Genomic DNA, 13,594 nt, shown 5'->3' on the forward strand with positions numbered 1-13,594 from the left:
GAGTGTAAGGGTGAGTTAATCCCACACTCAAACTCGGCAACTTTAAACGCAGGTAGCAGGACGACCCGACCCTAGGGATGAGTCAACGGGAATGGTGTCCCAGGCCATCACCGAGCTTGTCAGTGCTGTGAACGACAGCAAATCTCTAACATTTGTGCAGAATCATATAGTGTTGCATTGTGTAGTTCAAGTTAGTCTTCGAAGCGAAAAGCAAGTTTTGCATCCTATTTTTAGTGACTGAGGTAATATTAAACTGCGATGGTTATAAATTCAAACCTAGAAACTGAACAAAATGGATGGCGATGCCGTGGTAAAAATTCGCGATATTCTGTAAAATTATTTACAGTAGGCGGCGAAAAATTTTCGCGTTTGTAAGGCATTCATGACCTCACATAAGCTCCGAAACATATATTAAACTGGAGAACGTTGCTGAATTTTGTTAAAACAAATAGTGAAGCTTCGGATGAGAGATCTCAAAGCTTATATGCAAAGAAGCAGGTGACAAATCGACAACCGTAAACTAGTTAGCGCCGGAGGATGTAAAATATCGTACATTCGCAACAGTACTACTCGTGCTCGTTTGGAGAGCATGCCGAAACGCCGAAATCCCCGATGGTAATTAGTGTTGTCTTATCGCTGATGGAGGTGACAACTACAAAAGGCGAAGCGTTTGATCCCAACAACAATAAGGAAAATTGTACTGTTATTCTTTTCAACAGACTCCAATCTACAATATCTACGTCAGCAGGGATCTTTATTGATGGCTGTCATTTTTTAGTATTCAGAGAAACACTTTGTACGGTTATTCACGATCCACAGTTACTATGGAGGTTCTTACATGTTATTATTGTTCAGCCTTATGATGGACAAAAAGAAGAAAAGACGTTTGAAAATTATAAAGCGTGTTCAAGATGAATGCAGGAAGAGCCAAAGATCTTTTAACCCAAAAACAGTGGTAACTGACTTCGAACACCCATCCATTAGAGTATCAAGGTTCCTTTACAATAAGTAAGGTCACTTGCTGTCGGTTTCACCAGGATCAAGTTTCGTAAGTGCAATTGTAACTGTTATTTTAAGAACGCCGTTTTAGTTGAACGACAAACGGCCACAATTAGTACAGAATACCACTGGCTTTTTTAAAACACAGTATTATACAGTTATTCCTAAAATTAGCGATACATCATTCACGCCTTAGACGAGGACCTTAAAAACATTTGCCATTTAAATTTCCACAAACATTATTTTTCTACGTATTTTAGGTGGCGAAAAATACAAACAAAAACACAAGGCCAAGACAGTTTACATGGCCAGTGGCTGAATTACATCTTTGGACTTAGTTACTTAGGTCCTCAAGGCGTTCCTAACGTTTTTTCTGACCGGGTCAGCATGTAGCCACAAGTACAGAAAATCACGAAATTTGCCGATTACATGACTCAAAATTATATTGTTGAAGAAGTTGCGCCATTTCCTCCTCACGTTTGGGCAACAGTTAGCACTTCCTTGTGGAGAATAACTAACGCTTTTGAAAACTTTAATTCCCCTTTCAAAGCTTAGTATGAATCGCCTCACTCAAAGATCTTCAGGTTTCTGAAAAGTCTGAGGCATGAATAAACTGATACCTACGTACTACGCTTGTCCGTCCTCTTTTGGAGTGCTGCTGCGCGATGTGGGATCCTTGGCTGGCCCTGAGCACTACGGGACTTAACGTCTGAGGTCATCAGTCCCCTAGAACTTAGAACTATTTAAACCTAACTAACCTAAGGACATCACACACATCCATGCCTGAGGCAGGATTCGAACCTGCCACCGCAGCGGTCACGCGGCTCCAGACTGTAGCGCCTAGAACCGCTCGGCCACTCCGGCCAGGCCTGTGGGATCCTTACCAGATAGCATTAACGGACTACATCGAGAAAGTTCAAAGAAGAGTAACACGTTTTGTATTACCGAGAAACAAGGGAAAGTGTCAGCGACATGATACAGGATCTGTGGTGGACGTCATTAAAACAAAGGCGTTTTTCGTTCAGCGGAATTTCAGTCAGCAACTTACTCCTCCGAATGCGTAAATATTTAGTTGACAACGGCCTACTTAGTGAGAAAAGATCATCATAATAAAATAAGGGAAATCAGAGCTCGCACGGAAAGATACAGGTGTTCGTTTTTCCGGGCGCTGTTCGAGATTGAATAATAGGGAATTATTGTGAAGGTGGTTCGATGAACCCTCCGCCAGGCACTTAAGTGTGATTTGCAGAGTTTCCATATAGATGTGTAGGTATAAACGTAGAAGAATTAACTCTGCAAAAAAAAATGACCATATGGTCAAAACGGACTCAAAAACCTGTAAGACGCTAGCTTTACTACAACAAAAATTAGATTTACTCGGAAATGGTGGAACTGGTAACTTAGAATTTGTAAAGTGCATTTCATATAAAGCAGTAATGAGCAGAACATACGATAAAAGAAATGCTGTTGGTATTTATGAATTATTTGTTTTCTTTTTCGTATTCTTCATTGCTCCAGTATTTGCAAAATTCTGTAAGAGCGTTGTAAATAGTGGCGGAGGTCGTGCACTAGCTCCGTTCTGATGTGGAAGAGTTTGCCGAGTTTGTGCAGTTAGTCCTCCAAAGGTTAGTGTGCGCCGTTCAAGAGGCGCTCATCGAAGAACTGCCGATACGACTATTTCGTTTTCCACCAGCAGATAGAAATTCCGAGTTCAGGCGAGCCGAACAAATGACCCCCTTTCCAAACTCGTCACATCGTTACGTAGAGCTCTGACAATGGCCAATGCACACTCGCAGTGTTTCTCGACATAGAACGTGCATTCGACAAAATGTGGCACAAGGAAACTAATCCTCAAACTAAGCTACATGGAAATCCTCACAAAACTGGTGAAAGTAGTACCAGCCTACCTAACTCTACCAAACCATGAGGACCTACCGAGTACAGAAGAAACATCAGGGAAATTCGCATCCCAGACAGGAGTCCCATAAGAAGGTACACTATCGCTGGTAATGAGCACGCTCTACATCGCAGACATCTCAACCACACCAACTGGCGGGACAAAATGGTTCCAATGGCTCTGAGCACTATGGGACTTAACTGCTGAGGTCATCAGTGCCCTAGAACTTAGAATTACTTAAACCTAACTAACCTAATGACATCAGACACATCTTTCCCCGAGGCAGTATTCGAACCTGCGACCGTAGTGGTCACGCAGTTTCAGACTGTAGCGCCTAGAACCGCTCGGCCACGCCGGCCGGCACTGACGAGACAGTTGCACAATATGCAGATAACATTAAACATTGGTGCACTGCTACAAACACGACGACCATACAAAGAAAGACAGCCTGTTATCTATAAAATTAGAGGAATGGATAATCAAATGGGGGTATAGACCGTAACCCCCCCCCCCCCCCGCCCTTCCCTCCAAAAAAAGGAAAAAAAAGAATAAATCAGGCAATACTCTTCCAACACCAACACCTGACGAGGAAAAGAAAAAATAAATTTACAGTTCACTGTACGGATCACGCCTCTAACACCAACTGCCGGCCGATGTGGCCGAGTGGTTCTAGGCGCTTCAGTCTGGAACCGCGCTACCGCTACTGTCGCAGGTTCGAATTCTGCCTTGGGCATGGATGTGTGTGATGTCCTTAGGTTAGTTAGGTTTAAGTAGTTCTAGGTTCTAGGGGACTGACGACCTCAGATGTTAAGTCCCATAGTGCTCAGAGCCATTTGAACCATTTCATAACACCAACCCCGCTAGGTATCTAGACGTATTCCTAGACAAACATATGAACTGTCAGACACACATCACTTGCCTTTCAGACAAGACTGGAAAAAGACAAAAGTTAGCAAAACAAATACATGGAAGCGTCTGCGCCTGCAGGGTTGCCGACAGCCATCCAAAGTTACAAAACCCCAGCAGAACTGACAAAGTCCAACGCAGGAAGACTATACATAACAGAACGATGTCGTGAATCACAGTAGAGCAGCGATTAGCAGTCTAGAAACACTTTATTTCATAGTCATAGAACATACAATACAACATGTCAAAGATACACTGTCCTAAAAGTAATCAAACAGTCTCTCACTTGCTAGAAGTACATCACTCTGTGACATCCTCCCCCACAGGTCGACCTCCAAAGGTACGGCCAGCCGCACAGGACGACTAATGATGTGACCTTCTGGTGTCTGGAGTATTATCATCCTTAACCTGCCGTCTCTTTCTGGTAGTACCTTTTCTATCCTGGCCTTCTTCAACATATGTCGCGGACGAAGGTCCTCTTGTATCAGCACGATGTCACCAGGGCGAAAGGGGATGACTCGTCCCGATGGGAATTTAACTTCATGGTAGTTCCGGAGGTCCAATAGGTATTCTTTAATCCGACGGTTCCAAAAATTGTCACAGATTTGCTGTCTCAGTCGGAATTCCTTTGTTAAATTCGTGTTCGCTGAAGGCTCTGGTCCCGTCGGAATAGTCGTAAGTTTTTCTCCAGTCAGAAAATGGGAAGGTGTGAGTGCATCACAATCATCTCCTGGGGTGATGGGCCTGGAGTTCACCGCGGCTTCAATACTTATCAAGGTGGTGCTCAGTTGTTGCTCAGTGAGCTTTGCGAGTCCCAGTACCTTCCGTAGGCAACGCTTTATAGTGCCCACCATTCTATCCCACCATCCTCCCCACCAAGCCGCCCGGGAGACAATGAATTTCCAAGTAATACCGTGGTGGGCGAGGAACTGATAAGCTTTTGTGGTGGTTAATACCTTCCAAAGTTGGGCTAGTTCCATATTCGTGGCGTGGAATGTTTTCGCGTTATCTGTATATAACGTGTGGGGTAGTCCGTGTTTTCCGGCGAATCGCTGAAGTGCCATAAGAAACTTCCCGTTGACAAGTCTGTACAGAGTTCGAGGTGTACAGCTCGTGTGGTAGCACATGTGAAAAGAGTGATATATGACTTGTGCGTTTCCTTCCCAACTTTGATGAATAGTGGGCCAGCAAAGTCTATTCCGGTTACAGCAAATGGTTTGGCAGGCGAAAATCGTTCAGGTGGCAGCGGTGCTTCAATCTGTTGCCGTCGTGGATTCTTCAAGATCTTGCACGCGAGGCATGAGTGTAGGATTCTTTTGATGGCCTGACGAGCTCTAAGGATCTAAAATTCGGTTCGCAGTTCGGATAGTACAGAACGAACACCAAAGTGATGGAGGCGGATGTGTGTCTCTCGAATAACCAATTGTGTGAAGTGGTGGGAACCGTCAAGGAATACAGGATGTTTTTGTTGCCTATTTAGGCTAGTGTACTGCAGTCGACCTCCTAGACGTATCAGTCCAACTTCTACTACCGCAAAAAGTTCGAGTCGAGGCAATGTCATCTTCTTAATAGGAGCAAGTCTGTTCTTGCTACAGGCTAAACGACGTCATCATATAAGACAGTACGAATGTACAAAGCTGCTCCATATGCCTTTTCCGAGGCATCACAGAATACGTGCAGCTGAGAGTCTCTTCCGTGAGCTGTAGCTATCCATCTAGGGACACGTATGTGTGACAATGAAGGTAAGCTAGATATCCACGTGCGCCATCGTGCCCCTAAGTCCCAGGGTATATGTTCATCCCAGCCATTTCCTCGGCACCATGTGTCCTGGAACAGCAATTTCCCAACAAGAGAAACAGGGGAAAACAGTCCGAGTGGGTCAAAGAATTTAGCCGTACATTGTAAAAGGAGTTGTTTGGTGGCTGGCTCTTCTGACGACCTTCTGATGATTTCGCTAGTATCGATACAGAAGTAGTCACCTGCGGTGTTCCAGTCTACGCCTAAAACTTGAGTCTGGGTGTGGAGTTATCGCCCTTCTGTCCTCCAGATAGTTTCGAATCGTTCACAGTTGGTAGCCAGTTTTGATAAGGGGAGACTGATCAATTTGATTAGGGTTACAAGTTCATAGTATATAGTTATCACCAAATTATCACCTTCTACTGAGATAACAAAGTCGTCCATCTATGCAGACGGTTGTCGTCGAAGAGCTAGTTGTGTGGTGTGACAAATCGCTGCAGTAAGCCCCCTCGTAGTATTGCCGCGTGACGTACGTCCAGAATTCGTGGTTCACAACGGCAATCGTGGAAATTTTCTCCCGGGTTTCGGCACCAAACTCTTAGAGCAGCGATTAGCAGTCTAACAACACTTTATTTCGTAGTCACAGAACATACAATACAACATGTCAAAGATACACTGTCCTAAGAGTACACAAACACTGACATTGAACCACTACAGACAAGACTAAGAAAAGTACACGCCAACTGCGGAAGAAACATTGTAACCAAATGACCAGACGTGGAAGACATTTTGACATCCAGAGTAAGGAAAACTGACGGCCAAAACGTATCTGGCACGTACAGTACGCTAAACACTTCCAAAGTATTTCCCGATATTGCGCTCACAATGGACGTGACCAATAGTGCTCCCACTTCATCCCACCCCACCTACCCTACTCCACCCCACCCCATCCCACGTAGGCGCCAGACATTCTCTCTCTCTCTCTCTCTCTCTCTCTCACACACACACACACACACACACACACACACACACACACGCACACACACACACTGCAGAAACAAGGCCAGACAACAGAGCCATTGGCCAACAGACAACATTTTACCAAACCTTAACACAACATTCCACGAAGCAGTTTATACGAAATATTACAAACCAAAATTTCATCTGTAGCTTGTACCCTTCGACGGTAGCCACATCCTTACCCCACTTTATTCTCATTCATAGTTATCTTCATCCATTACTTAAAAACCGACCCAAGAAATTAAACCACACTGCTCACCTTAACACAATATTTTATCAATATTTCTATTTTATTTATTTCACTTTTTTCTATTGTTTTAACACATTGTTCCATTGCTTTACTCTTTTGTTATTGTTTTACTTTTCCTTACTAACACATCCCTTGTATCTCGTTTAAGTTATACTTCACACCAGATGCTACCTAATCCCTATGAACTACCTAAACTAACTGTTGTTCATCCTGTAAATGTAATTTGTATCATACCAAAAAAAAAGACGGATCACAAAAGAATTATCCATTGGATGTGATATACATGTTTAGATAGACAAACAAATGATTAGAATCTAAAAAAAAGTGAATGATTTATTCAAAAGAGAAATCTCCACAAAATAATGTGTTGATCCATGCTGGCCCGTATGCAAGCAATTATTCGCCTCCGTATTGATTGATAGAGATGTCGTATGAATCCCTAAATGATATCGTGCCAATTTCTGTCCGACTGACGCATAAAACCGTCAAAATCCTGGGCTGATTGGAGGGCCCCTGTAGACCAACAGGCCTCAGCACGATTCGTTCGGGAGCACTGTACGAGAATTCTAAGTGACAGGTCAATTGACAGAACATAATTAGCCTTGGATGTCTTCAGCTATCTGATGATGGTTACCACCTGTTTTGGTAACGGAGGACATGACTACCTTGCCGGTGGGAAGCCAACAGAGACGTCATAGAAGGGTCTGTAGCCGGCCGGTGTGGCCGAGCGGTTCTAGGTGCTTCATTGTGGAACCGTGCGACCGCTACGGTCGCAGATTCGAATCCTGCCTCGGGCATGGATGTGTGTGATGTCCTTAGGTTAGTTAGGTTTAAGTAGTTGTAAGTTCTAGGGGACTGATGACCTCAGATGTTAGGTCCCAAAGTGCTCAGAGCCAGTTGAACCATTTCTGAAGGGTCTGTAACGGTTATCTCGGGAGTATAATCTGACTGCATGAAAAAATTACTCAGCATGCAAAGGGACTCTCATGATAAATTTAATTAATTAATCAATCAGTTTTGTGCCACAGGGCGGTTGGAAGCGAGGGCGAGAGTGCCGTATACATGATTCAAGAGTTGAAGTGATAATCAGGCGTTTTTTCGTTGAGAGGGCGCTCTATAAAGAAATTTCATTCTTACACCTACATAAGGAGAGATAGCCATCGTAATGAAGTCATATGTGTTAGCGAATGTATGAAGTGAAATGTTATGTTGAGCTGACATTTATAACTCCTTTGTGCTGTTATTTGGCTGCTTTAAGTGACTTCTTAGGTGATGAGACGTTTGAAAACGTTAAGAGAGTTCGAAAGTGTCCTGAGACAGAGGTAGAGCATGCTCTTAGGTCTTCGTCATGAGTTAAAAATGAGTTTGATACCCTAGCCCTCCGGTGCAAGACATAACAGATATAAAGCTCATAAGACCGGATTTTCTTAGCACGTGAGAAAATGCTTTAGAGGAAAAGTAACATATGCCATACATGCCATACAGGACTTTCACATTAAGAATCAACAAGTAACGATACTTTAGCGATGTGAAAACGTGAGTATGCTCATTTCTTCTGCCTTCGAAAATAACACTAATAAATAGGAGGAATCTAAATTTCACGTGAGAAATTCGAGGTGAATGGTCAACAACATCCCTGTCTCGGGTTAGGTAAACTGTATTTTTTTAAACTAGGGAGTCTATGTCATGGGTGAAATTGCAGTTATAGCTCTACATCCAAACTGCACCTGTTTGTCTTGCAATCTGCTAGGAGTCAGCGATGCCGGTCAGTAGTCTGCGGCAGACATGCCCATGAGGACTCGGCCAAGTGGAAGCCATGGCTTAGCATGTCACGACTGGGCAGGTACAAAGAAAGGCTCTACTCGGTTGGCTTCAGGTGCACAATACACTCTGCAGATGGCACTGGACTAGATGGCAGGTGACTGGCGAGTTTTGTTTCTTCAGATACCTTTTTCAAGTAAGGTATTGAGCACTACACTCATAAAAATATCGCACAATTTATTTCCCACGTTTCCGTTGGCTAGGACATGACTTGTGACTCGTAAGTAGATATAAATGTGTTTCATTTCCCAATGTTGCTGCTAGCCGTGAGAAGGAGGATGGGTTTATATCATCACTAGGACAGTGTAATATTGTTTCCCAATCTTATGTTCCTTTCAGCAGCTATTCACCTGTAGATTACGGATGGCTACTCCCCTGCGCTTCAGTGATAGTTCGATGTTATATTATTATTACTCATCCTTCCCTAGCTGGAGCAATTCTCTAGTGCTAGACTAACAGCGAAAATATCCTCTCTACATCCGGCAGTTATTGATGAGATTGGCTACACTTACTCCCTTGCATTCGATCATTGGCAACTATCCCTCCCCAACTACCATGCTTCACAACCACAGGAAAAAAATTGAATTTTTCTGTCGATTTTTGAATTCCCCAACAATTTTAGGATTTCCTGCCAATAGGAGTAAGACGTTTGACTGTTCCAGAAGTCAACCTTGATTGTCATAGACTGCATCATTATGCCCTTTGCAATGAAATGTAATTACCATATGTGTTTCTCACGATAATTCGAATTTTCCAGGAAAATTTGAATTTTCCACTGATTTTTAATTTCCCGCCATTTTTCCATGTGGGAGAAGGAGGGGTTACTAATTGATGAATTTAATCAGTTAATTTGATATCGAAAGTGTGACGATGCCACATTAACAACTCGGGGAATTCGATAAATTAAAACTGTGCTCATACGGGCTTTGCTATACTGTTATGTATAACTCATTTGCTCGTAAATAGCAAATAACTTGGTCTGTAATAGCCTGCTCCTCTTCCATAAGGGGAGAGGATTTAAACATGCTAAAAAAATATTATCATTAGAGAAGCAGTAACAACAGAATGGGTCAGTCAGAAAAACTCAGTGACTTCGAATGTGGTCTAGTCATTGAACGTGATCTGAGTAACAAATTGGTCAGAGACGTTTCAAACCTTCTAAATCTGCCCAAGTCAAGTCTTGCTGATGTGACTGTGGAGTGAAAACGTGAAGGAATAACGACAGCTAAATCAAGACCAGACAGACCTTATGTACTGATAGATGGGACCATTTGGCATTGTGGAGAGCAATTGTAAAAAATCCCATCAAATAGGCAGAAGGAATAACTCTTGAGTTCTAAAGTCCAGCTAGCACAATGGCTGTGTGTTGCATGTTAAAAGGTGTGAGTTACAACGTTCGATGAGCTCCTTGTGTTACACATACTCCTGTATAAAATGCTAAGCGACTAAGTGTCTCCTGAGGCAGTGTCCAGTGTGACGCTGCCGGACCGAGGTTGAATGGAGACAAATGATTTGGAATGGTAACTCACACTATAACCTGTGCCAATGCGATGGAAGGGTTTAGATTTCATGAATCCCTGTAGAACGTTATCTGTTATCATGAGTAATGCCAACACTGAAGTGCAGAGGAGATGATGTTACAGTGTGCGGGTGTTTTTCATGGTTAGCATATGGTAGCCTTATTGCGCTTAAAAAAACGCTAAATACAAAAAGACATGAACAAACTTTGCGGCATTGCTTACTGTGTAGAGTCGAGAAAGTGTTAGGAGACGATGACTGTAACAGTGTGACAGCTCACCCTGTCACGAAGGATAACCAGCGAGGCAGTGGTAGGTGGACAGTGACATATCTGAAATTGACTGGTACGCCAAGAATCCTGACCCGAATACAATGAAATACGTTTCAGATGATTTACAACGTCGGCTTCGCTCCAGACCCCAGTGTCAAATATCAGTATCTCATGAAGAGGAACGGACTGCCATTCCTCCATGGACATTCAGACACTTTCAATGATCCCCAGCAGAGTTCCAGTAGTCGTTACGGTAAAGGTTTGAGATAGTCCATATTGACGTCCTCTAATAGGTGATCAGATACTTTTGATCATATAGTGTAATCTGCCAAAATATCTACAATAATGATGTAAGCTGTAGCAACGAATTAAAATTTGTGCCAGTACCAGTATTCGAACCTGGGACTCTTGCTTACATTTTTGTGTTTCCTAGCCATTTTTAATATGTGTATTACGTGGGACCTTTACCCCTCAAAAGGAAGTTCTCTAACTTTCAGGAACAATGCACATAATACTCTTTACTAATGATGTGTGTGGACAATAATCATCTGTAAACAAAGAAAAGTAAAATTAAGCTAAAAGGTGTGAGATTGTAGACAAAGAGGGGAGAAGGGGCAGAGATGTGGTAAGACTTGCAAGCAACATTCTGCTTGGTGGATAGGGTGTGGGGGCAGAGTGGGCAAGGGTCAACATGTGAGACTGGACCACATTGTCCCTGGCACCACTATTGGGCAGAAGTGCATAAGAGCGGGGAAACCAAGGAGGGGTACAGTAGACTTGGGGGAATGCCTGGCATGGCCTGATATTAAACATGCATGTCCATGCATCTACACCCACTGTGTGGTACAATAGAGAAATGTAGCACAGGCTGTCTCAAATGGCAGCAAGGGGGTGGTATTGCTGACCACATGTGGCACCATCCAGCTGAGGTAATTAGCGAAGAAGGTGCAGCAGCTTGCTTAATTTCACAGTGGGTGGTTTGTAACTACTGCCAGAAGTCAAGGCGTGACTATATGAGTAAGTGGTTAGCAGTGTCTTGATCCATACAACAGCATGATTTTTGGTGGTGGGGAAATGAGTGTCCTTAGAATGGATAAAAGTCTAATGGATCCAAGTGGTGGACATCATTGTCTATGAGATGGAAAATTATAAAACCAGAGCGTCTGACAATCTGATTGCATGAAGGCTTTGATCTGAATTTCCACATGAAACAAGGTGCTATGAACTATTGCACAAAGACTCCAGGCCATGTTCAGATACTTTCTTATGGCCAGTATGCTCTTTTACCGTTGGTTCAAGGTAGATGCATGCTGAGTATGGACTTTGTAACTGAAGTCTACGATTAAGTTCAGAAATATGTGCCAGATGGGGTTTTATGTGGCCTACAGGCTCCAGTGGAAATATAGACATGGGCTTAAAAATGTCTATGAGCTGTGTGTAAGGGAGGCGTCTTAGTTCCACTGTTTGGGCATGATATCCATGTGCAAAGACGCTGCTCAGAGTCGAATAGCGAAGCCAAATCCCCAACATTCATGGGGGAAGCGTTGGCACTATGCAACGGACCTTAAAGTGCATACTGGCCGTAAGGTAATATCTGAACATGGCCTGTAGGCTGTGTCCAATAGTTGATGGGAGTTGGAGCAGTTGTGTGATGTGGACCATCTTGATGCCACATGTTGATTGAGGTATTCAGCATATGACAAATCGAGTTGGTGAAGGTGTCTTGGTCGCACTGCCATGTGGGTACACCAAAAATTGATGGCAGCATCTCGATGCACCATAGATGTGAAAATGATCGCAATGCATCAAAGGTTCTGTATACTCAGGAGGGGTGCTAAGTTTTCATGTGAGAGGGCGTGACCAGTGGGCATCTCTGAGGATTTAGCCACATACATGGCACTCCCCACTGAAGTTCCAGACACTGAGATTAATCCAAGTACCATGTGTCCTATGATCCATGTGTGAACTGAGAGCAGGAGCCCATCTGAAAATGCATCATAAAAAAATGTGTAGTTGTGACGTGAGACCAGAAAGTTGGGTTATCAGGTTCCTGATGAGCAGATTCAGGGTAATAGCATATAGTAGTGTTGAAAGAGAGCAACCTTGCCTTACAGAGAGGCGTATGGTGACTGGACCAACCATAATAACCATTGGCCTGAATCAGTGATTTTGTGCTGCTGTAGAAGCGCCGGTTGATGGCAAAGAAGGGTGGTAGTAACTCATTTGGCCAATGATGGAGAATAGAATATGATGCTATATCTTGTCAAATGCACTGCTAAATCAATGGCAGCCACTGTGGCAGAGTCTGCATGCTGCTGCCAGTGTAATTACATCATGACATTCCTCTGTGACAATTTATATATTGACTGGGACACCTGTTCTGGGGATGGTGCGCAAGAGAATGTCTTACAGCAATGCATCACCAGGAGATGTGCAAAAATCTTATAACATACGTTAAATAGAATTATGGGGCTGTAGCATGTTGCTGTTGCTCCTAGCATCAGTTTGTGGATAGGTATAATAATTCCATAATTCCCTTGACAAAGGTGGCAGTACAGCACTGTCCATCGTCAACACTTCAGGAAATTTATTGTCTCATGGAGTGACCTGTTTGGTAAGCATGTCCAGATACATTCCCATGCTGAACATCAAGTGTCACTGAGCAACAGATAGTGGACGATAAGGCACAGTTCTTAACAGGTTTTGTAGTGAGTCATTTGAATCTTAGGATGCTGGACACAATTAAAATTAGTCCCAAGAATATAATGGTCACAGCAGAGGCGTGCTCTATAGTGCCTGCAGGTGTAGCCTGACATATAAATGCTGACGATATGAAGTGATCGTCATTCCTTTGGCTAGCCAGCGGAGTAGGTGCCAACGCAACAGATCCAGTGTGAAGACATTGTCATCGGTCGTCTTGCAGGTTCTCTGTAGCCTCATCGAGTCAGACAGCCTTAGAAACATCAGGGAAGTTGAGCTAATTGTCGTGTTCTGCGTCCATACAATGCCTCTTCTTGCGCCGTTTAGCTGAACATTATTTAGATGTCCATCCCTCTGTGTTGGAAGATGGGAGCAAGTCTTTGCAGCCTAGGATGAAGGCCATACAGGGATGATGAGCAATGTGGCCTCCATATCATCGGCTCAGAGGGGATTGCCAGTCATTGCTGTTGGTAGT

Source organism: Schistocerca serialis, chromosome 5 (genome assembly GCF_023864345.2).
Source record: "Schistocerca serialis cubense isolate TAMUIC-IGC-003099 chromosome 5, iqSchSeri2.2, whole genome shotgun sequence".
NCBI lineage: Eukaryota > Metazoa > Arthropoda > Insecta > Orthoptera > Acrididae > Schistocerca > Schistocerca serialis.